At 44.1% G+C, this 27,515-nt stretch overlaps 1 protein-coding gene across 8 annotated transcripts in view; it reads left to right on the forward strand.

Moving 5' to 3' along the window:
* SVIL (supervillin) overlaps positions 1-27,515 on the forward strand; it is a 234,045-nt gene that overhangs the window by 60,577 nt on the left and 145,953 nt on the right. For 6 of the 8 annotated variants that reach the window (XM_045061074.1, XM_045061078.1, XM_045061072.1 and 3 more), the window contains exon 2: positions 4,033-4,128. The gene's annotated coding sequence lies outside the window, so the exon portion shown is untranslated. Of the gene's footprint in view, positions 1-4,032; positions 4,129-22,790; positions 23,367-27,515 lie in introns of those variants that run through there. The other 2 variants (XM_045061075.1, XM_045061079.1) reach the window with 2 other exon arrangements.

Here is a 27,515-nt window from a genome sequence, read left to right on the forward strand (position 1 = left end):
AACAGTCAAAAGCCCATCAAATGGGAAATGTGTCCCCCTAGGAAGATGGCCCCAAGGACAGCAGGGTGGTGGAGCTTCTGGATCTCACCAGGGAGGATTGAGGTGCTTATTTTAGCTCCCTCTCCTTCATGTGTCCCCGCGTCAGTTGCTATTTTGATTGTGCGCATCTTCCTGCAGCTGGTGGAGTGCTGACTGCCAGAGCCTTCATGGGGGGAATGAGCTGCCCCATGCCCACTGGTACCTCTGTCGGTCTTTCGGCATCTATTGATTGAGCACTGGCTTCCTGCCCATGAAATACTAAGAACATACAATACAAGCTAAAAACCCACAGTCTCATTTTAGAGAGGAAAAAAAATATGAACATATGAAAGGCAGGTAACTCTTGATTAAGAGAAGTAGAATACAAATGGATAGTCACAGTCAAATTATACTTCAGAATGCATTTAATATACCATTACTTAGTGAAGACTACCAACATTTAGTTTGGGAAGAATCCAGTATTTCGGAAAACATTCACTGTTCCATAAATATGATCGTAATGTGCAAAAATATTGCAAGCATAAGAGTTCAGGATGACAAACTCTCCTATAAATCATTTCACAGATAAAATGGGCCCATGGTCAGTACTCTTAAAATGGTCTATTATTTGTTCTTTAACCAAGATTTCTATATGCCTTCCCCCATATTAAAATGAAACCTGGGTTGTCTTAGTGTGTCCTTGAGAACTGTCCTTTCTTCTTTCTAAAGTCATCTCAGTGGCCTCAGTGATCTTTGAAGGGAGTCCCCACCCCCCACAGTGTCCCTGGTGTCCTCTCTCCTATATCACCTTCCTACTGTTGTCATTGCTTAATTGCCTCTAACCTTGGCTCCTGCACATGACCCGTCCAGTCACTTACTAATGGTTTTTCCATCAACTTGTGTGGTCCTGGAATGAATGCTAGCAGATGACACCTGGGACACCAATATAGTAAGTACATGTCCAAGGGGTAATGGAATGGGACTCTCCCCACACAATTACAGACCTGTGGCAATGTCTACAGGTTATTGTATACTTCCAGCTAGTGGCTACCTTCTAACAGGTGCATGGTTTTGTTGATTTGGAGGCATCTTGTTTATTTTTGTTTTACAAATGCTCAAATAATAATGATTATTTATTATTATTATTGATTCCCTGGCTAACCAAACCGTAGATAGTCAAGAATTAATTCTAGTGGTCATTTATCATTAGATAATTGGCACGAATTCAGGAGAGAGAAAACTCACTGAGGAAGAAGTGAGACGGTCAGAGAAGGGTCTCATGGAAACTGGAGGCATCTAAGCTGAATCCTGAAAGGTATCTTGAGATTTATATGAGGAGAGGGAGGAAGTGCCCATGGCTCCTGAAAATATCTTTAAGAACCTCCTTCCCTTGCTGTAGGCATCCAGGAAAAGAAAGATGGGTAGCCAGAGCAAAAGTGGGTCTCGTGGAAGCTTCATCCCTAGGGTCTGTAATTGGATGCCTCATAGAGGAAGGGGAAGACCTTGCTAGATGCTTCAAACCTCGAGGCACCTGACACTGTAGTTAGTTAAGCAGTATGTGAATAAAACTCACCATAAAGGTCCTTTCACTGTGGGCACCTCCATCGGCACCTCCTGTCAAACCTAAGTCTTTTGAAACATGAAAGTATGTTTTTCTCTGGTGTATCTTCCCTCCAGATACAGCTGGTCTAGAATTAGTCACAAAGTCATATGAGAGGTTTTGTCCAGGGGTGTGTAATCATCTGAAAGTCAGGTGAAAGTTTGTTTTTGACCCGGAAGCAATATTTCAGAAGGTGGGAACGAGCCCCGGCAAGACGAGCTAAGACCCTGACTTGGGTGCCTCTGCCTGCTGCACATTGATGCTCTTTCCCCCAGAGCCCTGTTTCCCTCTGGAATTTTGCCGCCGTTATGCAGGTTTGACTAGTTTACTAAACTTCAGCCCGTCACTTAATTTGGACAGTTTCCTCTTTGCGGTTTTGCTCTTTTCTTTCCCCAAGTTATCTTGTGTGCATTAAAGCCGATTTATGGTTTTGTTTAGCTGTCAGCAACCATATTCTGAAGTTTCTTAGCTAGTGACAGGTTGTCTCTGAGAAAGCCAGATTCCTGGAACTAGTGATGTAGGTACAGGCCTTTCAGACTCCTTCTTGGTCCTTGGGCTCATGATCTCCACTGTGTAGATTCTCTTCTTTCTTGACCCACAGTTGTCGAGTTCCAAGGGGACCCTCCTGCACACTCAACTTTGAGAAGCCCTGCTCGGGAGGACGCTTGAGGGACTTGGGCCAAGGTCAGACATGGGAGTCTGGCGGAGAATAGATCTAAGAGGGAGAGATGAGGATTCCTTCTTCTCCCTTACCTCTTGGCTTCTTTTGGTTCTCTTGGCCTTTCTCCTTTTGAATAATTTCATTCTTCATTCCTCTGTGGCCAGTACAGAAAGTGGGTCTCCTTCTCTAACGCAGGCAAATCCCTCCCCAGTTTAGTATACTGAGGAGGGCCCCGGGGGAAAGACAGGCTTACACTGGTCTAGCCCAGTTCACAAGGCTCCAGAGCTTTTTAGTAATAAACAGATTTGTGGGGGAGGAGGGAAAAGAAATATATATGTATTTTTGGCACAAGAGATAGTCTGCTTAAACCCAATAGTTTGTCTGTGTTTACCACAACCATATTTGTGGTTTGAAGCAAGAGTTCACACCTGTCTGAATTTCACTGGGCCTGGGTGACAATAATGTTTTTTTTCTTTTTTTTGCTTTGGGGGAACTTCATGTGGGTTGACTCCCCTGCATCCCCTCATCACCACAAACTGATTGCCTCATAAGTTGCCTCAGCAAGGGCTTGTGGAGAGGAACCCCATTCTCTCTACACTAGGTAAGATAGGATCTGATGCCATGCCTCCCATATGTTTCTACAAACTAAGAACTGACGCCAGCCCTGGTCCTTTACAGCGCTGGTGTGTGGTTGGCCGCTGTCCAGCTCAGGGCCTTCCGTGCTTGAGTGAACTCTTTGCTAAGATGACTTTTTCAAACGGTAATGCAAGGAAGCACGGAACAGACATCGGGAGGAGATAAGAGGAAGTGCCTCAGTTTCCCGAAACAAAGGTTTTCCGAAGCCACTAACATTCAACCACTGGCCAACTAACCACTAACTATCTAACAGATCCAGGGGCTTTCCTCTTTCGTCCGGGATCTCAGGCGTTGGAATGCCACGCAGGCAGTCAGCCATTTGGGGTGTAAGAAATGAACCCGTTAGCAAGTGAGTTATCTTGTATACAGATTACACGCAGCTAGGAAAATCACACTGGGAAATGGACATATGCCTTCATCCTCCTCGGTTATACTTCTAATACGAGTGGGGTTTTCCCTCGTTCCCCAGCATGTGAGGAAAAGAGCTGTTGAAAATTTTATCTGTGTGGACTTAATGGCAGAGACTGAGTTCTAGCCCAGTTACTCACTCTGGACACCCTAGACTTTATGCTAGTCTTCAACTTCTTTCTTCAGTGTCTCTCTTTTTCTAAGGAGTTGGGCCTTTGTCACTTCCTTCTGGCAATACACATCCGATTCCTTGATGAATTCCAACCCATCCTTCTCTGTGTTTTCAAGTCTCCCTTTGTTACAAGGCTTCTGTTCCAAGTCCCCTTACTTGGATCTGATGTAAATTTGTATTTGAGAAAGTGCTCATATTTATTCAAGATAATTCTTGCCTTTAGACCAAATATATAAATGTATAGAAACTGTGGAGAACCATTGCATAGAAATGACTTTATTACTGGGTTTAAGATGAAAGAAAGACTTTTTTTTTATTGAGTATTTTTTCTAAGAGGTTTTAAAAGGTACTCTAACCACTGCCTGTAATTTGCTGTAGCTGATGTAGATGAATAATTGAAAGAGTAAAATCTCTTTAGGAGCAGAAAATTAATCACAGCAGTGTATCCTGTTTTGCTCATACATGTGGTTGTCTTATATTATTGGCTAATTTTTTTTTCTTAGATTTCTAAGTTGAAATTTTTTTCTCCTTTTTCAGAGAAAGTCTGAGTAGATAACCTTGAAGACTCAGAGAGCTACAAAGATTTTGAAGTCATTCGACGTCTGAAGCTATGATTTAAATATCAGCAGTACAGTAAGTATATAGGAAAGAAATATAATAGTTTTGTGGTTAACACATCACTGGCTTTGACTGCATTCTGAAAATAGGTTAAAGTATACATCATGAAGGGTGAATTCGTTTGAATCACATTCAACAAACCAGAGCTCTGAGAAGATTACAGCTCCCACTGTGATAAATTACAGGACCACAAATGCAGGGGAGATGCGTCTCCACAAACAGGGGAGATGAGCCCTTCTGATAGTTGGAAAAATCTTTATATCTCCTTAGTGTCCCAGTGGGCCCTTTAGGAGCTCCAGGAAAGAAAAAGGAAAACTTAGTATTGGAGTTTTCTTTTTGGACCGAGCTGTGGCTAGGGGAGAGCTCTCCGGGACCCTAGGTTAGACTTTTTAGATGAGAGTGGAGCCGGCACAGAAAGGGGGAACACACGCATCCTTCCAGGAGCTGTGCTGTCTGGACTGCCTCTCTGGGGCCGTATTTCTCAATGTGCGTTCCGAGGAACACAGTTCCCTCGACTATTAATGCAGTGGGGACAAAGGTGGGAAGATGGGTCGGTGCTTCAATGAGTTTAGAAAACATTGAATCAAAATTAAGCAAACTTTCTTATGGAAGGGTCTCAAAAACGAATGAGCCTTGTGAATTAGTCAGTAGTACTTACCAGAGTCACATGGAACTCGTTTCTTGTGGGGCATCCTGAGACCCGTGTCCCATTTGTTCATTAACTAGTTAATGAACACCAGCTGTACATGGTGTTAGATGCTAAAAATACAGCAGTAAATGAGATTGGTGATGCTTGCATACAGATAGCAAATAAGGTAAGAGGTAAAAGCAATTATTGATAGACATGATAGCAAATGTTTAAGAGAATGGTCTTGGGAGCGAGGCGACCTGGGTTTTTAACCTGACTCTGCCACTTATAAACTCTGTAACCCAGAACAAGACCCTTAAACTCTCTTTCTATTTCCACATTTATAAAATGGTGATAAGAGCGTCTGCCTAGTAAGGTTGTTGTGAAGATAAAAACAATGAATACATGCTGGCAAATACTAAACCAAGGATTATCAAAATTTGTACTTACAATACTAATGGCTGAATGCTTTGAAGTTTAGGTGATAGACTGGGGAAGAGAGAGTGATAGATAGAGATTTTTGAATAATTCAGGATGGTTCAAGAATTCCTACATTAGAGACCTCTAAAGATGAGAAATACTGAGCTATGGAGATGGTATAGGAAAGAAACATAAGTGTGAAAGGGTATGTGTTATGTAGAGAAGGTATTAGACAAATACCAACACCCCTTTAAGATGAAAAACAACAACAACAAACCAAACAACAACAACAACAACAACAACAACAACAACAAAGCAGGAATTGAAGGGAAGTTGTTTAACCTGAAAAGGGCATCTATGAGAAGCCCACAGCTAACTGATCACACTTAATATGAAGGACTGAAAGCTTTCCCCCTAAGATCAGGAACAAGACAGGGATGTTCACTCTCATCACTTCTATTCAGTATTGTACTGGGAGTTCTAGCCAGGGAAAGCTAGGAAAGGGTATGAAATAAAAAGCTTCTAATTTGGAAAGGAAGAAGTAAAACTATCTCTGTTTGCAAATGACATGATCATGGGTATGGAATGATCTAAGGAATCCACTAAACTATCAGGAAGGTTGCAGGATACAAGATCAATATACAAAAATCAATTGTACTGCTATACATCTATAGTGAACAATCTGAAATAAAATTAAGAAAATATTTCCTGATCTCTCTCTCTCTCTCTCAATCAAAAATTAACATTTAAAAAATTTAATTAAAAAAAAACTTCCTCTAGGGGTGCCTAGGTGGCTCAGTCCGTTAAGCCTGAATTTTTTTTTAATGTTTATTATTTTTTGAGAGAGAGAGAGAGAGAGAGAGGGCACAAGTGGTGGTGGTAGTAGGAGGGAGCAGAGAGAGAGAGAGAGACAGAATCTAAGCAGGCTCCAGGCTCTGAGCTGTCAGCACAGAGCCCAATGCGGGGCTTGAGCCCATTAGCCATGAGACTGTGGCCTGAGCCAAAGCCAGACGCTTAACCAACAGAGCCACATAGGCACCCCAAGCCCAACTCTTGATATCAGCTCAGGTCATGATCTCGCAGTTGTGGGATCAAGCCCCACATCGGGCTCCGTGTTGAGTGTGGAGCCTGCTTGGGATTCTCTCCCCGCCCCCCTCTGCTCCTCCTCTGTTTATGCTCTCTCTCTCTCTCTCTCAAACATAAATAAATAAGCTTTTAAAAAAAGAAAATATTTCCTCTTATAACAACATGAAAAAGAAAGAATAGGAATAAGTATAATCAGAAATGTAAAATTTACACTCTTAAAACTACAAAACATTGAAAAAATTTTTTAAAAATCTAAATAAATGGCAAAACATCTGATGTTCATGGATCAGAAGACTTACTATTGTTAAAATGGCAGCACTCCCTAAATTGATCTATAGATTCAGTGTAATCTGTATCAAAATCTCAGGGGATTTTTTTGCAGAAATTGACAGAGACTAAAATTCATATAGAAATTTAAGGGATCCAGAATAGCCAAAACAATCTTGAGGAAGAGGCGAATTGGAAGATTTGTCCTTTCTGATTTCAAAACTTAATATAAAGCTACAGTAATCAAGCAAGTGTGGTACTGGCTTAAGGATAGACCTATAGATTTTTGGAATAGAATTGATCAGAAATAAATGCATACATGTATGGTAAATGATTTTTGACAAATGTGTTAAGACAATTCTTTGGGAAATAGTCTCTTCAACAAATGGTGTGGGACAACCGAATATCACCATGAAAAGGAAAAAAGTTGGACCCTTACCTTACACTATATATAAAAAGTAATTCAAAGTGAATCAAAGGACTAAATGTAAAACCTAGAACTGTAACACTCTTAGAAGACCACATGGGTATTAATCTTTATGACCTTGGGCTAGGCAGTGATTTTTTTGAAATGTAACACCAAAAGCACAACTGAAAAAGAAGAATAGATAACTTGGACATCAAAATTAAAAGCTTACCATCAAGAGAATGAAAAGAAAACCCACAGGATGAGAAAAAATGTTTGAAAATCCTATAATCTGATAAGGGACCTATATGGACCATATATAAAGAACGCTTACCCCTCAGTAATAAAAAGATAAGCCAATTCAAAAATAGGCCAAGATCTGAACAGACATTTCTCCAAAGAAGATAGGTGAATGGCTAAAAAGCACACGAGAAGATTCTCAACATCACTCGCTGTTAATGAGAGACAAATCAAAACCACGATGTGATGCTACTTCATAGCGACGGTGAGAAACAGGGACAAAGGCTGATGAGGATGTGTAGAAGTTGAAACTCTCATACACTGTTGGTGGCCATGCAAAATTTTCCCAAAGCAGTTGCTTTGGAAAATAGTCTGGCGTTCTTCATTGGGTTAAACGGTGTTGCCTTATGATCCAGCATATTCACTCCTAGGTATATACCAAGATAAATGAAAACGTGTGTCTATATAAAAACACAAATATTCATAGCAGTATTGTTCATAATTGCCAAATAATGGAAACAACCCAAATGTCTGTCAACCAATAAGCAGACAAACACAATATTGCATATCCGTGCGATAAGATGTTATTCGGCTATAAGAGGGAATGAAGTACTGATACATGCTAAAATATGCTAAGTGAAAAAAGCCAGACACAAAGACCACACTGCATAATTCCATTTATATGACAGACAAGTCTATAGCGACAGAAAGATTAACGGATGCACAGGACTGCAATGTCCAGGGGGAAACTGACAGTGACTGCTAATGGGTACATAGTTTCTTTTTAGGGTGCTGTCGATATCTAAAACTGATTTGATAGTGGTCATACAGATCTATAAATAAACTAAGACCATTGAATTGTACACTTTAAGCTTGGTGGATCGTATGGTATATGAATTACATATCAGTAAAGCTGATGTATATATTAAAAAAGGATATGTCTTAGAGGTATAACCATCAACACTTGGTGGTAAGTGAGATATAGGGAGTGAGGACCGGGGAGGAATTAAGAATGCCTCTCAGATTTGGGCCCTGGAAACTTCTCAGGGGAATAAAGACTGGGAGAGGAGGTTTTGTTTTGTTTTGTTTTGTTTTTTGTTTTGTTTTGTTTTAATGGGGAGCGCCAACTTTGAGGATCAAGGGTTTTGTTATGGACATTCTCAGTTTGAGGTACCTGGTAAATATCCAAGTAGAGATGTTAGGTCGACAGTTGAATGTGAGTCTGAAACTCAGAGAAAAAATCCTGAATGCAGGTAACATTTACATGATAGGTAAACCCATAGGAGAGGATGAGAACTCTGTGTGTGTGAGCAAAGGAGGCTCAGAATGAGATGGACTAGAGGAGGAGAGCCAACAAAGAAACCTGAGGAGGGGTCAGCCAGGGAGGAAGGAAAGTAGAGGGGTATGAGGTCACGAAGCTCGGGTGACTTCGGAAGGAGGGAGGTGTCCACAGAGCTGATGCTACTGAGAAGTCAGGAAGAGGAGGACGGAATTGGAATTGCCAAGATGGATGCTGTTGATGACCTTGGCAAGAGTAGCTGTATAGTGGAGACTCCAGAACAGTGGGTTGAAGAGGGGATGTGAAATCCTAGAGTAGAGAGAGGTAGGGCGACTGATTTTAGAAGTTTTGCTGGAACCACATTCTAGTGAAGATTGCTCTGGGATCGTTTCCTGCCCTGTTGAATCACCCAAATGCTGGTAGGGTTTGAAGGCTATCTCTTCCCTCGGAGCCAGCAACTTTGGGTGTGAATACTGCGTCTAGGAAGCTGCCAACTTGTAGGCGGGGGTGGGGCAGGAGAGTAGCTCTAGGCTGGGGTCCAGAGAAGAGTGTCCTTCTTTGCTTTGTTTTCTGATGGTTTTGATTTTCTTTTACTTTGTGAGAAAGCTGAGAGAAGGATTTTATTAATCATGTGCTTTTTCTTTCTTTTTTTTTCCCTTAAGTTTATTTATTTATTGTGAGAGAGAGACAGCACAAGCAGAGGAGGGGCAGAGAGAGAGGGGGGGAGAGAGAGAGAATCCCAAGCAGGCTCCGTGCTGCCTGCTCAGAGCCTGACGTGGGGCTTGAACCCAGGAAACCACGAGACTGTGACCTGAGGCGAAACCAAGAGTCGAACGCTTCACTGAACTGAGCCACCCAGGAGCCCCAATAATGTGCTTTTTAGATTGAACTGTGTAAAACTCATCCTTTGAAGTCAGCATAGAGAGAAAGGGCATCCCATGCTTTTAGATGCGGTGAGGGTCTTTATAAAGCAGAGTCCTGGCGGTGGATACATGGCAGCTTTGAATCTCTTCAGACCCGAGTGAACTCAGTGCTGGGACCACCGGGACTGTGCGAGGTGGAAAGAAAAGTGATAGTTCTCTCCAAAGGCCTCCATACAAACGCTTGAGGGAGCTGTGTTTCATAAACCTCAAAAGTGCGTTGACGATGCATCTTACCGTCTACATTAGTGTGTTCTTCCTCCGTGCTTCTTTACTAATTTAGATGCTATAAAAGCACTTTTTAAGATACATGTTCCTTCAGACAACAACCCCGGCTTTCCCGTCTCTTGAGAAAACAGGCTGCTACTTAGGCTGTGAAGCCCGTTTAACGCTCGGAGCAAACATGTTTTGAGCACATGACTAGAGGTCGTTCATTGTAGATGATTCCAAGGGGTGCTGTTTGTTTTTTCTTTGACAAGATGTGTGTGCGCGTGCGTGCGCTCATGCAAGCATACTTTATTAAGTCAGGTTCTTAAAGTTGTATCTCAAACTTTAACATTTGAGTTTTAGCTCAAATTTCTGCCTCTTAGGTGGAATATAAATGACCTATCCGAAAACAATGTATTTAAAGTCCAGTGTGTTCTAACTGGCTTGGCATGAAATTAGAAAACATCTTTGTTTTCCAAGCCCTGGTGAGAGGCTCCTTGTAAGGATTTCTTGTGTGTGGGGTTTTTTAAAAACAAATTTATGTGATTATTATCATTGGGTGGTGTTTCACTGTATGTGTAAGGGGACACACATTGGGACATTTTGAAGGAGGAAGATTTCATTATTACCTTCATTAAAACATTCTTACTCTGAGGGACGCCTGGGTGGCTCAGTCATTTAAGCATCTGACTTCAGCTCAGGTCATGATTTCATGGTTCGTGGGTTCAAGTCCCACGCCAGGCTCAGTGCTGACAGCTCAGAGCCTGGAGCCTGCTTCGGGTTCTGTGTCTCCCTCTCTCTCTGCCCCTCCCTCATTCGTGCTCTGTCTCTCTCTCTCTCACTAAAAAAAAAATTTTTTAATTAAACAATATAAAAAATTTAAAAAATTCTTCTTCTGAAAGAAGCATCTTAATTTGTTCTAGTGCACAAGGTTTTCCATTTATTATTATAAGAAAACGAGACGGTAGTGTGTTCTACTTGGCTAGAAGTAGATTGCCGAGGAAATCACCAGCTTAGGAGAAACCCTGACTCGACAAGCCTGTCTTTTTCAGCTGCTCCCCACCCAGGTGTAGAGATTTCAGTAACTTGCGGCAACTTCCAATCATGGGAGAATTGGAGTGGTTATCCAGGAGGAATCCTTTGAACTTCAGCCTGTAAGCTTGGCCATCGGGCCGTGCTAACAGGCGCTTTTGGGATCTTGATTTTAAAAGAGCACGAGAAAGTGGCTGCGGGAGAGGATTTGGTCTCTTCTACTCACCGTTGCTTCTTGAGAGATGCCTGCTCACCATGACTGGGGGCAGACGAGGTCAGCTGACAGCGTGTTCTCATTGTTTTCGGAGAATTGGACTGTATTAAGCAGGTGCTACTGACCGCATTTCAGCTCATTTGTACGGAGGAGCACTGATTCCATTTTTGTGCTCAGCGTGGATCTGTGCAAGTTACTGTTTCTCCAAAACGTCATGTGTGTCTTGGGAGGCAGCCAGGCCTCTAATGTGGGTGCTGTGTGCTGTGTCACAAACCCCAGGCCCTGAGGCCTGAATTTTGCCTTGTCAGACCAGATGAGTGTATGAAACAAGCCACCAGCCTTTGGGAGACAAACATAAAAGCGAGGTTCGTAAATTGACGTAGACAGAGACTTTGGGCAGATTTCTTGGGAGATGTGGGAATCTAGGTGACATGAAGAGAGAAGACAGAAGAAAACAGGTAAGGGACTTCTGGAATTTCTGAAATAAGCTTATTTGGCTGCATTCAGAAAGCTGGTTAGCATTTCATGGGCTGGTGAGGGCCTTCTACTCTCTTCGTGGGGTGTGTTGGGGGGCAATGATTTTTCGATGTTGGCAATGTACTCAGAGTATTTCAACTAAAAATGCCACTAAATTGGCTTTTTAAGTAAAAATACAAGTTCTTAAAGTGCTTTCCTCCTATCAGAAACTAGGAGGTATCGAGCTCTCTAAATAGGAAAAATAAGCAAAATAAAAATCCTAAAGGAATCTCTTCTTTGGCAGTTTTTTTTAACCCAATGTAAGATGCAGGCCTTATTTAAAATAAAATTTGTCATAGAATGGGAAACACAAGCCATGGAGGAATATAAATATACCTTTGGTCTTCCTCTGTTTTTACACACACACACACACACACACACACACACACACACACACACCCCTATATGGGCATGAGAAATAGGTAGTAAATATCTTAAAGAACAAACAGAAGGTACAATACAATCGAGAGGTTGAGTCTAAATTGGAACGGGTCCTAAGTTTTTATTTCACTTTCATTTGGATACTTTTACTAATTCTCTTTGCCGAGTTTAGGCTTTTCAAACATTCTTTGGCCCTGGGAGGGAGTTGTATAACCATAAAACTTGGGAATCCTGGCCCTAGAATAAATGTTCCTTTAAAACCCCAAGGACAGAAAATTGAACACAGCTGTGCAAGAGAAAAAAAGAAAAAAAAAAGCCCATGATGGTTCAGGGCTGCGGGTGACCTGACCAGCATCTCCAGTGCACTGGGGCTGTGGTTTCTCGATGGTAGATGGGGAGCTTCAGTGTTCTTTTTGCAAGTTTCAGGAAAAGGCCAAGACTTTCCTTCAAAACTGTAGTTTCTCTGTTGCAGTTAGGAGAATATTCTGCTAGGTATCCATCGCCCTGCTTGTCCTATGTACAACTGGGGTTTCTAATTAGTTTTGAGATGCCCTGATTCTGCAAGGCCCACAGTTCCTACTTCTAAGTAAGCTTCAGAGCTTAAGGAATTTACATCAGAGTCAGCGGATAGAACACCCAAGGTTTTGGGGCTCCAGAGTCCCTCTCTCCTCTTCCCCCTCAGAATAAAAAGTTTAAAGTGTGGTCCTGAGAACATAGTATTGTTGTTTTTTGCTTCTCCTCCTCTGGGATGAAAACCACCATGTTGCCTCTCTGATGTTTGCCTGGTGGGTCCCACTGTTTGTTTTGTAGCCCACGAGGAGCCATGGCCATGGACCCTAACCTCTGCACAGCCTGGGATTAATCATTTTGCTCTTTGTCAGACCGTGTAATGATGATTCATACTTCTTCCTCTACAAGATTAGATTACTGTAATTTTCATATCCTGGACTGCTCCCTAGGGATTTGAATTAATTCTTGTTGGTATAGAAAGCAGTATCGTGTTTCTGGGGAGAAAGGACTGAACTTGCCTACTTGGCCATCATCAGAAAACATTTAGGGAGGGCCTATGGGGAGCTTGACTCTGGAAGGTAATCCTAGCTTCAGGACTTAACCGAGTCAATTAGTGCACCATAAAGCCCTGCAAGCAGGGCCTGGGCGTGCCCTTGGCCCAGGTGCCATGGATTTGCATATGTGACACCCTGCCTCAAAGAACGCAGAGAGAGTTTTGCAAAGAGTCCTTCCTATGCTGCAGTCAGGCCCTGCTTAATGGAAAATCTTGCCCAGAGAAATATTTGGGAAAGAGGTAAATGAATTCAGATTTGTGGAACAGTGTACTCAAAGCCAGCAGGAATCAGGATCACAGACTGGGGGATGGTGGTGGTAGGACCCATGAGGGGTAAAGTAACCTCGGGGAAAAAAAAAATCCTGTTTTGGCACTCTCTCTGTAAGATATGTATTATTCTAGCCCATCAACAAATATTTATTGAGCACTTACTATGGCCTAGGCACAATTGTGGGCACCGGGGGTTAACAACAGTCTACAAAACAGACAAAAATCTCTGACTTGAATCTCGGAGCTCTTGTTCCTGGGACCACGGACCTGGGGGGTAGGAATGTGGGCTGGAGCAACAAGGAGTTAAGAGCACTTGGCACAACTCCTAAATAAGTGCAGTCGTTTGGAGATGTGTTTGCCTGGATGTTTTCTCTCTTCCCTGTGTGTAGTTGTGCCCTCTGTCCTGCCAGTAAGGTTGCCCGCCATTTTTAGCGGGTCCTCTGAAGGGAGTTCTTCATGCATGCTAACAAAATGGGCCGCTCTGGTATAATGAGACCAGCAGATGATTTCAGGGGCCGTGCGGGGACTGTCTGCTTCAGTCTGAGCCTCTGTTGGAGGGAAGCTGAGCTGTAATCAAGTGTTCTTATCTTTGCTTCCTGTCCTACTGTGGAATAACTCAGACTCCGGGAATGCCTTGTGTTGCATACTTTCTCCTTGGATCCCCTTCCTTTTTGTTATCCGTCCCCCCCCCCACCCCTTTCTTTTTTCTCTTAATCCTCTCCATTCTTCTTTGGCGACTCTGAGATGGCACTTTGCCTCAGAATTATAGAATCTCAGTTTTTCTGGAACTGGATGGGACCCTAGGAGTCTTAATCTAAACCAGCAACGTTTGGTCCCTGGACTGACACCAAGTGTTCAATCTGATGCAGTGAAACGAGAAATATAAGAAAATGAAGTAAATAGTTCATGAAGCTAAACTTCATTATTTGATTCCTGTACTTTCTATCATATTGCCTTGAACTTTTGAGTTTTTAATGTCTTCCACTTACCCTAGAAATTACTCATTCTCCTGAACTCAGCCCCCCACCCCTCACCATGCTGCCCCCACAGTTGACTCCTGCCCCCTAGTCCTTTCTCCCACATTCTGGTTTTCAGATGATGCCCCCCCTCGATTTTGTAGCTCCTGCTCCCAAAATAAGAGTTGCGGCCTGAACCTTAGGCTGGGAAGTCACCACTCGTAACACCAGGGAGTCGTGTTTTAGGATCCCCAGTCGGAGCCACGGATATGCTCTCAGCTACAACACACGGCGGTTCAGTTTTATAGGATTATTGGTGCCGTATTTCCACTTTATTACAGGTTTATCAGGCGTTTGTGGGTTGGCCGAGCGTGCAGCCATCACTTACGATGCTGGTTCTGGAGGAGAACGAGAATGAACATCTACAGTGGGAACCGCATTGAGCTGGGATGCACACACTTGTGCTTCCAGCCAAGGGTGTGTGGGGTTTTGTGGTTTGTGGAGGCTGGAGAACGGGACTGCAGAGGAAGCCTCCCAGGTGCTCCCTGTCCAGTGTGTCTCCGGGACCTGGATGGTCTCCTTCATACCACGGGGCGGATGTTCACCTTTCCACTGCGCTCCTTAAGAAGGACCATGGGTTCTTTTTGCTTTTCATTCAGGAGTAAGAATTGTCCGTTCCTTCTTGGTGTTTGGGATCAGCAGGAGAAACCACTTACGGTGCTAAGCTTTGTGATGTCCGCAACGATATGAAAGGGAAAAAGCCTCCTGGGTCTTCTCTGGTAGGGGAGGTGCTCCCTGCATCGCTTTAGTCTCAGGTTCCCACTTGAGAAGCAACCCTGTGATTCTGCCCTGTGATAAATTGATACAGATGCCATATCTTTAGCTATATCGTGCCCTGAACGGAGCATGTCACAATTTGTAGATCTCTGATTACTCTCAGGACTCTGAGCCTCGTGTCCAGGAAGGCGATGTTGGTCCCGCCATGTGAGAGGCTGTGTCCCTGGAGCCAGGACTCCTAAGACGCGGTCCAGGCTCCCTCCTGGCAAACTCCCATTTCACTTTGACCGTGAGGCCAGCAGTTCTGTGCATGCTGAGCATTGCTCCCCTCCCTTTGCTCTTGAAGCAGCAGCCTGGGAGAGAAGAGTTGGCTTGCTCATCTGTGGTTCAAGCCAGTGACCTACACATGACCTTGGAGCTTGGAAGATGGTTATCCAAGCCAGTGAAGCTCTCTATAAACTTTGAGAGTGAGACAGAGAGACAGATCCTCACTCACTGATTGGTTTAGATCATCTGGGGGAGGGAGACATGTTGGTGGAAAGACAACCGTGAACCAAAAATAATATCCCCCTTTTTGAAAATCTACCCCAAAACAAAATTATCTGTCCACAGTGCAGAAGGCCACAATCTGAGACTCATGCTGGTGTATCCGTCTAGATGTTAGGAGACAGGCACATCCCGTCTTCACTCATCGATGTCAAAATTCTAAGCTTCACGGAGCGTATGGACGCAAAAAATGAAATAGTTTCAGGTCTGATTCTGTTAGAGCAGAAATTAGGACCGAGTACAAATCTGGTTCCCTGGAAATGAGCAGCTTCAAAGAATGCTTCTAATGATTGTTCAAGTTCATTGCCATTTAGAAAGGGGAACCTTTCAGAAGACAGGAAGGGACGGACAGCTTTGTTGTCTTGCTTTCCCTGCACTAACAGCTCTGCCAAAGCTCTGATGTCATCCTTACTTCAGAAATAGGTGCCTCACGGAAGGGAAACTGGCAAATAAGGCACTTGTGTGAGCTGCGTCTACTTTATTTGCTGCCTGCACACTGAGAGCCCAGCTTGCTTCTCTTGGTACTCTCCAGCTTTAGAGGGGCATGCGCACCGATTAGTCAAACCTGAATCAAAAAGGAGAATGTTGTCACCGAGTTGAAACGAGAAACAAAAATATGTAACTACAAGTTATTTTGCTTGTGGGTTTCAGCCTTCCTATCCCCAACATTTATTCCATGTATCGAGTGGTGGACACACTAGGTTCCAGCGATCTGGAGATGACATGGTGTCCCTGCCTTCTGGATGCTGAGTCTAGAGGTTGGAAATCGTAGACCATGTCAGGGATGGGTTCACAGGAGAAAGAAAGTCAACTGAGTCTGGCAGGATGATCAGGAGTTTTCCAGGTGAGAAGCAAGGAACAGAAGGAACACTCTGAGCACAGCAATGGTGGTCAGTGTGGCTTCTCATGGTCATCTACTGGGGGGCAGGGTGGTGGGACATATGGCTAATGAGATAGGAAAGGGGAGGGGTCACGGAAGCTAGAGACTTTGGAATTTATCCAACAGGCCGGCCAATCTCGACCTTCTGTTTTTCCTCCAGCACATGTATGCTGGAGTATATCCACATGTATCACACACCTCTTGGGTGTGGCCAGATGTGATGTTTGTAATGAAGCAAGACGTGAAAGTTCCCTATAATCATCACACAACTATTAGTAGTACGTTCATAAATGTACATCGCCACAGATCTTGGTCTATGTGAGATAATCTCTGGGTTATCTCATGGGAATCTCACTCAATTCCCAAAGTATTTATGTGTAACTCGATTCCTTTTACCTCCTAGTGATAAATGTCTAAATGCAAGAAGAGGGTGAAAGTGATGCCTTTGCAAGGACATTTTTACATTGATTCTTCAAGAATATTTAACTTATTTTTGTAATGTTTATTTTTAAGAGAGAGAGAGAGTGAGCATGAGTCGGAAGGTGCATAGGGAGAGGGAGAGAGAGAATCTCAAGCAGGGTCCAAGCTGTCAGCGTGGAGCCCGAGGTGAGGCTCAATCCTCACAAACTGTGAGATTATGACCTGAGCCCAAATCAAGAGTCAGATGCTTAACAACTGATCCACCCAGACGCCCCAAGAACATTTAATTTAACAAGTTGTTGCTCCTCAACGGGAAGTCACTGGCTGCCCAGGAGAAGGGCTCCTGGGGCCAGTGAGGAGGTTTCCACTGGGCAAGAAGTGGCCATGTTGGGGCTGGTTAGAAGGTTCTGAGCAGTGGAGAGGATGGGTTTGGGGAGGGAAGAAGAGTTTGGAGGCTCTCACGGCAGTCCTGCCCAGAAGCAGGGAAGTAGACACAGAGAGGAAGGCTAGGGGGTTGAACCATAGGCTCCAGTGAGGAGGGGCTGATAGGGGCTGTCCGCCAGGGAAGCAGGAGCAAGCGTTGTGTTAGGAGAGGACAAGGGCAGCGTTATTTGTCTTGGGTTTCTAGTTCCTGTGAGCTACCCTGGTCTTCTGATCTCAGGGACCCCCTAAGTCCTGAATTCTGCTGCAAGTGCAGTGGGAGTAGGGGAGGGAGAAGACTCCAAGGTCAGGGAGGAAGAGGGGCAGTGAAGCCCGGAGTAAGAGTCTTCAGGCATGGGAAGGACCAGACTGTAGTGTCTAGGACATTCTTAACAAGAGGATGTTCCATGAAGGTGGAAGTGAGTAGAGAGTCCAACGACAGAGCGGCCAAGTCTATATGGCACTGGGAAGGTCCCTGGTTGGAGAAGCAGTTTCTGGAATGTGGAGGGAGCTAGAATCCAACTGCAAAATGATGGGATGGGGGGGGACAATGAGACTGGGGGGACAAGGGGAGCTTGGTTGTGGAAGGAAAAGAGGAGTAAGATGGGCAAGCGCTCGGAGGGGAAGAGGGGCTGAGGGAACTTTGGGGGTGAGACACACAGAAGCCAGCGTATGTTCTGGGGCTTGTGCCACTCTTCCTCCATGAAATGAAAAGAAGCTTCACATCCTGTGTGCGTTACAGGGCTCAAAGCTCATCCTTCCTAGAAGAAAAGTCTAATGGAAGTTAGTTGGGCCCCCAGGAGGGACTGTTCCAGATGTTTGCAGCTAGGTGTGACGTCACAAAGTCTGAGCGGATGTCGGGCACAAAGCATTCTCCATCTGCCCTCTCTGCCACTTGTGTCTTGTCTTTCTATTTTCTTTTTTTTCAACATTTATTTATTTTTTGGGGGACAGAGAGAGACAGAGCATGAACAGGGGAGAGGCAGAGAGAGAGGGAGACACAGAATCGGAAACAGGCTCCAGGCTCCGAGCCATCAGCCCAGAGCCCGACGCGGGGCTCGAACCCACGGACCGTGAGATTGTGACTTGGCTGAAGTCGAACGCTTAACCGACTGCGCCACCCAGGAGCCCCTCTATTTTCAAGAATGAAACCTTCCAAACGGTAGAACTCTGGAGTTTGAACTTGTTTCCCATGATATTTATAGTAGCATTAAATTTTGAGATGACTCCGTCTCCTCCCTTTCTAAAGAGTTGTTTTCTTGCTGTTTCTCGAATCTATACAGATTTTGAAAATAAATCATCTTGAGCAGTGGCTTAAAAATTCTGAAAATGACGTGGTGGTATCCTGTTTTATTGTTGGAGAGGCCCTCGGTGTTAGCGGTTCCCTTTAAGTGTTCGTGCAACCTGCCAAATAAACATTTAATTGGAGAGCAATGCTTTTCCTTCGCTTCTGTATCAAATATTTCACTTTGGATCAATGGACTTCCATTCTTGTAGGGAAAAAGAAACATTTCTAATCTGAATTTTTTTTTTAATTTTTTTTTAACGTTTATTTATTTTTGAGACAGAGACAGAGCATGAATGGGGGAGGGTCAGAGAGAGAGAGAGAGACACAGAATCTGAAACAGGCTCCAGGCTCTGAGCGGTCAGCACAGAGCCCGACGTAGGACTTGAACTCACGGACCGTGAGATCATTACCTGAGCTGAAGTCGGACGCTTAACCGACTGAGCCACCCAGGTGCCCCTCTAATCTGAATTTCTTAAGATGGCATTGATGACAGGCCGATCTATATAGATTTATTTAAATTGCAATTACAGTAAGTAGCCCACTTATATAAAGGGGATGCATTGGAAGTTTTATTTGAAGTAGGTTTTTTGAAAAAAAAATTCAAAAAAATTAAAAAATAAAAAAATGTGAGGGGCGCCTGGGCGGTTCAATCAGTTAAGCATCCGACTTCGGCTCAGGTCATGATCTCGCAGTTCGTGGGTTCGAGCCCCGTGTTTGGCTCCACGCTGTCAGTACGGGATCGGGATTCTGTGTCTCCCTCTCTTGCTGCCCCTCCCCCACTCGTGCTTTCTCTCCCTCCAAAGCAAATAAACTTAAAAAATGTTTAGTTCAACGTTTAATTTTGAGATAATGACAGATTCAAATGCAGTTTTAAAAAATAATCTAGAAAGATCCTGTATGCCTTTTATGCAGTTTTCCCTAATGGTTTCAGCAATGGAACAACCCGGATCCATAACAAGGATCTCTTTCGGGGCCCTTCCCTCGCTGCCCCATTCTTAATCTCTGATAACCACTAATCTGTTCTCCAATTCTACCATGTTGTCATTTGGGGGATTCATCTAAATGGAATCCTACCGCGTATAACCTTTTGGGACTGGCTCTCTTTTTCACTCAGCATAATTCCCCAGCAATTGATCCCGGTTGTTACAAGCGTCAATAGTTTGTTCCTGTTTTGTTTTGTTTTTTTTTTTTTTTTAATGGTTTCATATTTTCCGTTCAACTTTGCGATCCATTTTGGTTAATTTTTGTATGAAGTGTGAAAATTACATTGAGGTTCACTTTTTTTTTTCTTTTTTCTTTCTTTGTTTTGCCAGCGGATGTCTGGTTGTTCTAGTGCTGTCTGGTGGAGAGGCGCCTTTTGTCAAAAATCTGTTGGCTATATTTGTGTGGGTCTGTTTCTGGGTTCTCTATTCCATTACTATACTGTACAACTTAATATGGAATAGATTGGTTACTCTTTATTCTTTTTTTAAAATGTTTTATTTATTTATTTTGAGAGAGAGAGAGAGAGAGAGAGAGAGAGATTGAGCAGGGAAGGGGCAGAGAGAGAAGAAGGGAGAGAGAATCCCAAGCAGGCAGAGCCTGCTGTGGGGCTTGAACCCACAAACTGTGAGATCATGACCTGAGCTGAGATCAAGAGTCAGACACTTAACCAACTAAGCCACCCAGTCTTCCCCAATAACTCTTTATTCTTTTTCAAGATTGTTTTAACTATTCTAACTCCTATGCTTCTGTATATGAATTTTAGAATAAGCGTACCTATATCTATCAAACATCTTGCTGGTAGGAATTGCATTAAATGTGTATATTGTTTGGGGGAGATTTGACATACTTACTATGTTGACCTTCTAACCCACGAACACAGTATATACCTATTTATGTATTTTGGTCTTTTGGATGTTTTTTAATCAGAATGTTGTGATTTTTAGCATACAGATCCTGTATATGTTAAATTTATATGTAAACAGTTTGTTTTCTTTGTAGTGATTGTAAATGTTGTGGGTTTTTTTGTTTGTTTGTTTTAATTTACTTTAAGAGAGAGAGTGTATACATGAGTGTGAGAGGGGCAGAGAGAGAGGCAGAGAGAGAGAATCCTAAGCAGGCTCTACATTGTCAGCATAGAGCTCGATATGGGGATTGAACCCATGAACCGTGAGATCATGACTTGAACTGAAATCAAGAGTCGGACACTCAACTGACTGAGCCACCCAGGCATCCCAATGTTGTATTTTTAATTTTGGTTTCCACATGTTCATTTTTGTTATAAAATAGGCATTACAGATACACGATGCGGTTTCTCTTAGAAGCAATATCATAAATAGATACAGTTCCTTGAGTAGCAGACAAAAGCCAGATTAAAACTCGTAAGAAAACTGGACTTAAGGGGCGCCTGGGTGGCGCAGTCGGTTGGGCGTCCGACTTCAGCCAGGTCACGATCTCGCGGTCCGTGAGTTCGAGCCCCGCGTCAGGCTCTGGGCTGATGGCTCAGAGCCTGGAGCCTGTTTCCAATTCTGTGTCTCCCTCTCTCTCTGCCCTCCCCGGTTCATGCTCTGTCTCTCTATGTCCCAAAAATAAATAAACGTTGAAAAAAAAAATTAATAAAAAAAGAAAACTGGACTTAATGAGCAGTTACTAGAAAGAATAGTAGACTACCGTATTGTTTATAATACTAGTACTAAATAATAGCTAATGTAAAATAGTTATCAAATATTTTGGAAATGTCTAGCATAAGTATAGTTCTTATTTCAACTCATAACATGATTTTCCATTTTCTTCATGGATAGATTAGGAAATCTCTCACGCATGTCCGATCCATTACTGTCACTTTTTGGACAAAAGCGTGCAATGAGAGTTTCCTGGGTTTAGCGGCGAGCAAAAATATTTAGGAAAATGTTTAAACAGATTGCACAGGTGGAAAGAACTGGGATTTGAGCAAAGGCAAAAAGCGTGTGTAGAAGAGGAAGCTGGGGAGTGTTATTCTGTTAGACTCTGATGCATTAATCTAGGCCAGTTTGGTTGCTACAGGGAAGCAGGGGGCCAGGATTTAAGAAGCCTCCAAAAGTTAGCTGTTTGTTTTGTGGGAGTGAATCTTTTTAAGGAAAACAAAACAAAACAAACAAACAAACAAAACCCTGCACTGTTGTGGCAACAGTGATTCATTGTCTCCTCCTATCTTGTTAAAAGACCCAGAGCGTCAACTATTTTACCCCGGCTTTGCTCCGGGAGGAGTTTTAGAAAACTTCTATGAAGGCATACAAGAAGATAAGATAAAATTTCAAATGGATGCAAAGCAAAATTAGTCAAAGGGAAAATAAGATGAGGGCCGTGACCGTGACTGAGATTTGAAAGCAGAAGTCAAGCTGGGAGGTTTTATTTGCCATCTTGAAGTGGGTAAACAATTTGGCGTGGACATATCATTTTTAACCCTTGCACGCATAGTCACGAAGCCGGTGTTTAATTATTACGGCCGTCCGGGGTTATCTGCCTTGTTTTCATCGGCCACAGGACTGCTTGGGGGGAGAACATTGTCCTGCAGGGTCAATTGATAACAGGAATTCAGATCCTGCTTGGGGAGGCCTCTGCTGGCTGAGGCAGCTGGTGGTCTGAGAACCCACGCCAGACCCACAGCAGACCCACAGCACCCTGGCGGCAGCCCTGGAGCTTTTCCTCCAGCCCAGAGCTTTTGTGATGTATAGCGAAGTGAGGATGAACAATTAAGCCCTTGCTCTTTTTGGTGACAGCAAGGACACCTCCAGCTGTAAGTAATTTTGTTAAGTTTTAGTATCTAAACAAGGTAAATAGCCTTTTAAGAAGCGATTGTGCTAGTTCTGATTTATTTACTTGTATGTATGTATGTATTTATTTACGTATTTATTTATTTATTCATTTTTCATTAGTTAAGGTTCCTCTGGTTTTTAAGTGAAGTGGGCAACCTGAGAGCCTTCTGAAGGTCGATCTTGCTAGCTCGGAGCATCGTCTGTGCTTTTAAGACACAATCTCTGTGTGTTTTAGAGAAAGTACTTCCGGCACCACTCTTTCTCCTGACGGCCCGTTTTCTGCCGTCAGTGGAAGAGGGAAGACAGCCACAGATGTCCCCACAATTTGTAAACCTGTAAACAGGCCCGTGCCACCCTAGTGTGCGGTTTAATGTATACACACGTGCGTGTCTGTCCCTTCCTTTGCAGCATTCGGTATCTGGGCTTTGTTCCCGGTTACGTGTTCCTTCTTCGCACAAAAACTAGAGTCAGAGAAATGTTGGCCCGCTCCATTCTGTATTGTTGCAGCCCGTTTGGTAGACCGCTGTTGCATTTTTACTTTCTCTATAAAACGAGCCCGAAGACAATGGGAATGATCTAATTGCGTTTGAAGTAGCTGCTGGGCAGGCTTGTTGCAACAGCTGATGGGCTCCTCCGAGTTTCAAGAGCTATTTATGGTAGATTAGCTGGGATCAGGGCTCTCCAATTCAGGCCATAAAAGGCCCGTCCCATGTGGAGTTGCCCCACTGCTCCTGACGGCGCCCTCCGAGGCTGAAGCGTCCTCAGGTTTCACGTGGATTTACCCAGTAATGGATGGCCATACCGAGGCCAGATTGGGGAAGTTCAGCGTCAAGGACACCAGGGCACTGAAAACTTCAAAAAGAAGACTCTTTTCAATATTTTGGCGATCTTTCTTCCGAGAAACTTATGGGATGTAGCCTTCACCTTTTTACTGCATTTGGCATCCAGACGCCTTTTGGAAAGCACCGATCTAAATTTATCCTGTTCTGAATCATCACTTCTGATAGATGCCGTTGCCTAGTTTGCGTGGTGATATTTGATTTTGTACAGTGTTCCTGGGGCTAATTTTTGATATTTTGCTTTTTGTTTAGAATTTGAAAGTAGCGGCCGTTGAAAGGAGACACAAAGAATATACTTGAGGACATCCAAAGCCGGGTTTTTGTTTATTTTTTAATTAGAAAAATAAGAAATTTCAGTGTGATTTTTTTTTCTCCCCCTCCCCCTTTAACTTAGAGGAACAAGGATTAAACAGAAATTTGAAGTAAGTGAAAAATCTTCCTATAAATGTAAATACAGCTGTTGATTAAGTGCTATCTGTCCGAGCATGCTTCCTAGGGTTTGCTGACTTCAGGCGCTAGAATGTTCCTGCCAGTATGTGCTACTTATTGCTTCTCTGTGTGCCCTTGGGCATGTTTTTTGGGGTTTGGAATGACTGGATTTTTTTCGCCTTAAAAATGAAAGAACCTTATGATACAGAGAAGTTTGTACTAACAATTTAATGAATATAGTTTAGTAAATACATTCTGTCTAAATGGGAACACTTGAAGCCTTGGAATTAAAAGCATATTCACAATACAGGGTACTTCAATAATCGTATCACAAGTATGGGGGTGCAGTTCAGAAGGGCACGTTTTATTTCACACGTGGAAATGTAAATCGCCAGTGATCCTTTTGTATAATCTTTGTTTTGAGGGATCTTTACCTTGGTACTCTGATTCTTATTAGAGAACCTCTGATGTTCCAGAATTTAAAAACAAGAAACAACAAAAAACCCTCAAGCTTTAGTTTCTAGGTTTTTGAACTGTATTTCATTTTTAAATTCGCCAAGAGAAAAATTCGTTAGTAGACTTTTTAAGCCCTAGAGAAAGCTGTGGTTCTGTAATTTGGCTTAGTGATTTGCTTCTGTTAAAAAATAGCAAAGAGCTATAGAACATTTATGGTTGATTCGACATATTGCTCCTTTAAAAAAAAAGATTACAAAATTTTTTTTATTGTTTATTTTTAAGAGAGAGAGAGAGAGAATGCAGCTGGGGGAGGAGCAGAGAGAGAGGGAGGCACAGAATCTGAAGCAGGCTCCAGGCTCTGAGCTGTCAGCACAGAGCCCGACACGGGGCTCGAACTCACCAACCACGAGATCGTGACCGGAGCCGAGGTTGGACGCTTAACCGACTGAGCCACCCAGGCGCCCCCAAAAAGATTGTTTTTTTTTAGTACCATATCAGATAGACCAGTAGGAGCAGTAATTATTTTTATCAGGTAGCAAACAGAGTATTTATAGAGATGAGTTTCATCGGTGAACCCTGCTGTGGTTCTCAAACCAGAGGTGGTGGCATAGCTTCAGCGGGCATTTGGAAATGCTTGGGGGCCTTTCTGGTTTTCACGACGACCGTGGCCAGCATGTGGGGCAATGTGGTTAAGAGTCCTAAATCCTCTGTAATGTGGGACACTGTCCCCTGGTGAAGCATGCCTCTGACCAAGATCTGGGGTTTTCCTTGCTGAGAAAAGCGGCAAGGTATAAATGCTCCCTCCCATTCCAGAGAGAAGCTGGATATAGAGGCTGCCTCTTCTCACCAGACCAGGGGAACTCTTGAGCCAAGCAGTTGGGTGTCTTGCCAGGAGTGGGCCATCCTTGCCACTGCTCTGGGGGGGTCGGGGGGGAGAGGAGGAGCCACAGATGAGCAGAGACACTGCTCATCACGCTTCCTTCTGTTGAGAGTGGGACAATGCTTGTTAGCAACCCCATCTAACTCTGGTGCTAGAAGCATAACTTCCAGAGTAGAATTTGGTTGAAGTGCCCAGCTTATATCCTTTTCATTTGACAGACCCAGGAGACCCCACGTTTGCTTGTACTTCTGAGACCCCACTGTTTCTTGGTAACCACTCCTCTGGAAGGCTGTGAATATCAGTTCAGAATGCACATCTTTGTTAACATATGGGGCCATTAAAAATTCTCCTGTTGAGGATTTGAATCTGAAGAAAAGGGCCGCTGGTCTTCAGCGGGGCAGGGATGTCCCGAGAGCGGCTGTTCAGGGGTCACAGGCTGTGCAGAGAGCCGAGGTGGGGGAACCACCAGAGGTGTGTTTTTATTGTCGGACACGAAGGGAGTCCTCTCCTCACTGTAGGACTTCCTGGGCTCTTAGGACGCTGGTTACAGTGACACTCACAGTGGCTTCCCCACGACCAGGAGAATTTCCAGTCTGGAGCTTTCCTGCAGTCCTGGGCTTCATTATTTTGTAACTCTGAACCAGAAGCCGTGCCATCACCTTGACTCCTCTCCCTATAGGTCACCAAGGCCACTACATCTGACTCTGAAATGATGCACCTGCCCACCACCTCCTCCCGAGCCTCCTTGTCCCTTCCCTGGATGAGTGCATTGCCCTTACTTAGTCCTTTTGCCCCCAAGTTCCCCGCTGTCCAATCCATCCTCAGAATGACCTAAACAAGGTCTGATCCTGTCGCTTCTCAAAAGTCAAACCTTCCGTGGTTTCCCACTGATGACAGGTGAGAGCCCGACTTCGTAAGCCTCCCCCTCAGGGTTTTTCATGCCACCGGCTTGCTGGCCTCCCTCCCTGAAATGTTCTGCCTTCCCTCGCGTGCCAGGGAAGTGTTATCAGAGGAGATCTTTCCAGAAGCTTCCATCTATTTGCCTCTGGGCTCCAGGGTCAGATTCCTGGCACCGTGTCCTGGCACCTCCTCCCTCTGTAGGGGGGCACCCAACGAGACAGCTGGGTCCCAGCTGTCTTACCACCCAGGATCTAGCCCATTGCCCAATGGGTGAATGGACTGGATGCAATGGAATAACTTTGGATTCTTCATATCCAAATTTAACCGTCTATGAAATAATTTGCCATTGTTACACGTGTTACTCACTACGGAAGTGAGCGTTCTGTGTTATAAGCTCTGTTTTTTTTCTTCAGTATCTAATAATACAAGCATATTTGTCTTACAAGCGTGATGGGGTTTATATGTAATGCTTTTGCCAACACAGGAAATGAAGGTGCCTTCGATAAAGCCAGCCGCTTCATTATTGGAGCCTTGCCTAAAATGAAGAAACTCCCCCAGCGGTGTGCTTTGACTTACGTGCTTTCCCCAAGCATTAAACTTTATCCCTCAGATGCAACGTCTCAGGATGGCTTTCCTTGCTGACCTTGGGTGGGAATGTAGCCCCTAGACGTCCGGTTCAGAGAGATCTCTGTCTCACTTTCTTACGGCACTCCTAGTTGCAGGAGGCTTTGGAAGAGGCATTTGTTTCGCCTCATACCTTGCTTATTCTCTTCTAAAAGTTGATCCTTTAGTCCCGGACAAGTTCATAACCTATTTCGAACTGGCTTTTGTATGAATACGGCCAAAGAAAGAGCTTTAGTATTTGCCTTGGGACAGTTTCTCCGTGTCACCATGCTGGTTTCCTCCCAGCACGTATGTATTACACGTCCGTGTGTGGGTCTCTGAGTCGGATGCCGTGGGATGAAGACAGCGAAGCTTGTTCCCATCCTTGGTGAGGTCCTTTCCTAGAGGGGTTCAGATAGGGTCTCCATGAAGCTGTTTTACAAAAAGGCTAGGAGGGATGAACACTAATAACATGCCAGCCACGCTCAGTGCCAACCTCTTTGCCTTCGTTATCTCATTTAATCTCTACGGTGGCCCTGAGACATCATACTATTCATTCTACAGGGGAAAAAATCCTGAGGTTTAAAGAGGCCTGCCCAAGGGCCCGTCCCACGGGGTCAGGGTAGAGCTGATTGAAACAGTCCAGTAGGATTTCAGTGCCCATCTTTCTGACCCCTACTTTAAACCAGTGAGTCTTAGACTTTATTTTTTATTTTTTAATTTTTATAATGTATGTTTATTTTTGAGAGAGAGAGACTGAGCACGAGTGGGACAGGGGTAGAGAAGGTGGGGGGGAGACACAGAATCCGAAGCAGGCTACATCCAGGCTCTGAGCTGTCAGCACAACGTGGGGCTCAAACCCATGAACTATGAGATCATGACCTGAGCCGAAGTCCGACGCGACGCTTAACCGACTGAGTCACCCAGGCGCCCCAACGTCTCAGACTTGAATAAGCATCACCTGCAATCTTGTTAATGAGCCGATTCTGACTCAGCAGGTCTGGGGTAGGGCCAGAGATTCAGCAAAGACCCCAGGTGGTCCTGATGCCTCCGGTCAGCGCTGGCTATGAGTAGCAGTGTTTTAAACTACACCGCTTCCGGGCGCCTGGGTGGCTCAGTCGATGAAGCATCCGATGTCGGCCCAGGTCACGATCTCCTGATTAGCGGGTTCGAGCCCGTGTCCATGCTGTGTGCTGACAGCTCAGAGCCAGGAAGGAGCCTGCTTTGGATTCTATGTCTTCTGTCTCTCTCTGTCCCTCCCCTGCTCGCGCTCTCTCTCTCAAAAATAAATCGACATTAAAGC

The sequence above is a fragment of the Felis catus genome, chromosome B4 (genome assembly GCF_018350175.1).
Source record: "Felis catus isolate Fca126 chromosome B4, F.catus_Fca126_mat1.0, whole genome shotgun sequence".
Lineage (NCBI taxonomy): Eukaryota > Metazoa > Chordata > Mammalia > Carnivora > Felidae > Felis > Felis catus.